The following is a 3,788-nucleotide window of genomic DNA, read 5'->3' as shown; positions in this document are numbered from 1 at the left end:
ATTACACACTCTCACAACCATGTATTCATGACAACCACATTAATATTTCGCAAAACAACTAGCATTAAAACCAACCCTAGAAAATAAACACAAACCTGTATTATTATGTTTATTGAAATCAGGTAAAAGGAACTCTGATGTGTGCCTCATGTCTGGAACCAGACTTCCAGCACAAAAAATAATGTCAAATAAGTAAATGAGTAAAAACATAAGACAGGTACACTTTTTAAACTTGAATTCACAGTGGGGATATTCCTGCACATGTTATGTATCTCCATACTGTAATGCTTTGTAGAATATATAATGATTCTAACAAATGATATTATATATGTATTTGCTACTTTATTTTCCTTTACATGCTGAAACATGCGTTTATATGATTTTTATTAATATGTTTACTGTGAACATCCATCGCCCACAAGCATCACCAGTTACTGTTCCAGTCTTACATGGCAGTCCCAGCTTCTCCAACTTCACCACTAATAGCTCGTGCATCCCCACTTGATCACCCCGAGTCATCTGTGCTCAGCCATGCTGTGCTCATCCATTCCCTTCTTCTGATTCCAGATTTGCTCTATGATGTAATACTAGTAAATAAGGATATAAATATGATAAACAAAACTGTTTATTTAATAAAAAATATATATAATTAGGTCAATGCAAGACCAGCACATAAGAGGAAGAACAAGTGAAAGAACAAGAAAAAAGGAAGACATCACATTGGCAACGACGTAGATGAACAGTGATAACATCCAAATGACCGACGAGTAACTGCAGGCGCCCTGCATCAGCAATCACAACAGCAGGTGGATGGAGGCTCCACCCTGGTAGCAGGAGCAGCAGCAGTGGTAGGTCAGATGCCACCTTGCCATCGTGGAAGAAAAAGATTAAGTTCTGGGCTTGGAAGCCCACTACTACACTGAATGCTTGGATAAAGAAGTCCACATCCGTTTCAGTGCTTATTCTGTAGATAAGGTAAGGGTCACAGTAGAGGGCGCACACTTACCAAGCGATCAAATATGATCGCAAGATGCTGAGGCTTTTCAGTCGAAACAGAACCATAATTTAGTTGCTACGGATAGGACAAAGAAGTCGCACAGCTATAGACTTCCTGACAGAGGTAGATCAAGAGTACCTCTGCAGAAATGACGAAGAACGAATCGCATTAGACTTAAAGTGCATTAGCTTCATTCCAGGGATGGACGATTACTCCGTAGCAGAGAAATACACTGCTGAGAAATATAATCTGCTACAGTTAGTCAAACAGGTGTCAACTGCTAATGTTGAAGCCTTCTTCCGTATTATGTTTTAAATATTGCTCCTAAATTTATATTTACTAACAAAAGTACACTTGGTTCAGCTGCAAGAATTCTTACTTTGTATAGATTTCTCGGGGCTATTTACCCCAAAAAGAAAACGTCTGAACTATGCTGTAAGATATCAGTGCAGTCTCTCATGTTCAGCTGATATTTTCCTCATGGTAAATGCATGTAGTTTGAGTATGTGAATTTATAGGATGTGAAGGGTCCTTTTTGAGGAAGGTTTTGGATAATTTAACTAGTAAAAAATATATGAATGTGTGATTACATGAGTAAATAAGGGTTACATGTTAATGTTTACATGTCAGTGATCATGCCCCTCCCCCCCACCCTCGTCTTTCTCTCTCTCTCTTTCTCTCTCTCTCTCTCTTTCACCTCTCTCTCTCTCTCCTCTCTCTCTCTCCCCTCTCTCTCCTCTTTCTACTCTCCTCTCTCTCTCTCTCTCTCTCTCTCTCTCTCTCTCTCTCTCTCTCTCTCTCTCTCTCTCTCTCTCTCTCTCTCTCTCTCTCTCTCTCTCTCTCTTTCGCCAGTTTATACCCCTGGGTATGTAAATGGGTTGGGCTTCCCTTTTGCATGTAGCTTATATATTACTATATGGCTGTGAATACCGATCATGCAGTGATCTCTCAACCGCAGTACTCCTTGTGCATTGTGCATTGAATCACAGTCTCAAACTCAAAATTAAAAAAAAATATTCACCGACCTAACTTGTGGAAGCAATTTAATTGTAATTTAATTCATGATGGTCAAATTTAAAAGATACAAATCATTTGTGAATTTGTTACTAATATCCACTTTTAAGTGACCTGTGTTATTGTCATCATTATTATAAATATCATCATCATCATCATCATCATCATTATCATTATCATTATCATTATCATTATCATTATCATCATCACCATCATCATCATCATCAAAATCATCACCATCATCATCATCTACATCATCATCACCATTATCACCATCAGCATTATTATCATTATCATAGCAAATATAATAATCATTATAACTATAATAACAACCAGTAGTAGTAGTAGGAGGAGGAGCAGCAATATCGTTGCCATGTACTGTAGGTTCATTTCAAAACAAAAACAATACTGTTACTATAACTATCAGTATTGCTAATCAAGAAAACTTTATTCTGGTCAGTAACAAGTGAACATTCAAACATTCAAAACCACAGTGAAGCGTTCAGAAATGTTTTGCAAATGCAAGGCATGCACTTGTGGGATTCATTAAGGCAGCCAAGTTGCACGTCTTCATCTACATTGTTATTAATGAACGAATGAACATCCTCGTGACGTCTTTCTACCGACGTCCAAAAAAATAATATAAGCAAATGCATGCAACTTGCTGCTTTACTCAACCGCAAATACATGACTTATATTTGCAATTCATTTCTAAACACTCCAGTGTGCTTTTGAATGCTCACTTATTACTGATCTGAAAAAAAAAACTTTCTTAATAATGATAATGATAAGAAGGATCATCATTATGATTATAATGATCCTTATAATCATGGTAAACATTTTGATTTTGAGTTTAATGTGGTAGTTTGTAGAATTCAATGCACAAGGAATATCTGCAAGCATTCTTACTTTTACAGATTTCTTGAGGCTGTTTACCCCAAAAAGAAAACGTCTGAAATTGGCTGTAAGATATCAGTGCAGTCTCTCATCGATATATTAATATACATGTTGCAAGCAAAGTGGAAGAGGTATATTCTGGCCTAGTCCATTTTATACACGGGGATACAAAACAGCCTAGCCTAAAATAACCTCGGATATATTCTGAGCTGTTATACCGGTCTAGAATGAAAAAAACAAAAAACAATAAACAATAAGCCATTACAATTTAGAGTTCAGGCAAGTATCTTAAAACATCAGTTGAACCGTTCTTAGATGGAGAAAAGTTAAGTTTGTATTCTACCTATTTCTTAAGTTCATACAGCAAAAGGTATCTTGAAACAAAGTAAGTATAGCCTATTTTACATGTAAAGATATCTAAACAGATTACCCATTACCTTTCTTTCAAATCCTGAATATGTTTTGCATATTGTTAACTATTTCAATCACTACATCTAGCGGCGAACGCTTCTTTTTTGTTTTGAAACGGATCAAAGCATACTTGAAAGCAAGTGGAGATGGTCGGCCATGTAATCTTCTGTCAAATGGAGTTTGGTAGACCTTGTTTTTTCATCGGAAGGATCGACGATATCATTTGACATAAATGAGTGGCAGAGACTTAGTCATGGAGAGTTATGGACAGACTGTGAAGCCTTAAGTGGATAGAAGCTTTTGTTATTCATTTTTTCCAGTCCAAGAGTTCATGATTTAACATAATCGTGGGCCTTAGCATTCACGTGATTTTACAAGCACTCCATGTTAATGTAAAGCAGATACAATCTTCCATGCTATTATCATAAGAGTTTATTTTATTTCACAGTACAGATTTGTTCGTTTTACA

At 36.4% G+C, this 3,788-nt stretch overlaps 1 long non-coding RNA gene across 1 annotated transcript in view; it reads left to right on the top strand.

Annotated features, from left to right (window-relative positions):
- Positions 1-842: 842 nt before the first annotated feature.
- Positions 843-3,788, top strand: part of LOC125043603 — a 4,925-nt gene continuing 1,979 nt past the window's right edge. The window contains exon 1 of the long non-coding RNA XR_007116432.1: positions 843-975. This is a non-coding gene — a long non-coding RNA (uncharacterized LOC125043603). The remainder of the gene's footprint in view (positions 976-3,788) is intronic.

The sequence above is a fragment of the Penaeus chinensis genome, chromosome 34 (genome assembly GCF_019202785.1).
Source record: "Penaeus chinensis breed Huanghai No. 1 chromosome 34, ASM1920278v2, whole genome shotgun sequence".
Classification (NCBI taxonomy): domain Eukaryota; kingdom Metazoa; phylum Arthropoda; class Malacostraca; order Decapoda; family Penaeidae; genus Penaeus; species Penaeus chinensis.
The sequence above is the reverse complement of the archived record's forward strand: the minus strand, read 5'-3'. Positions and strand labels throughout refer to the sequence as shown.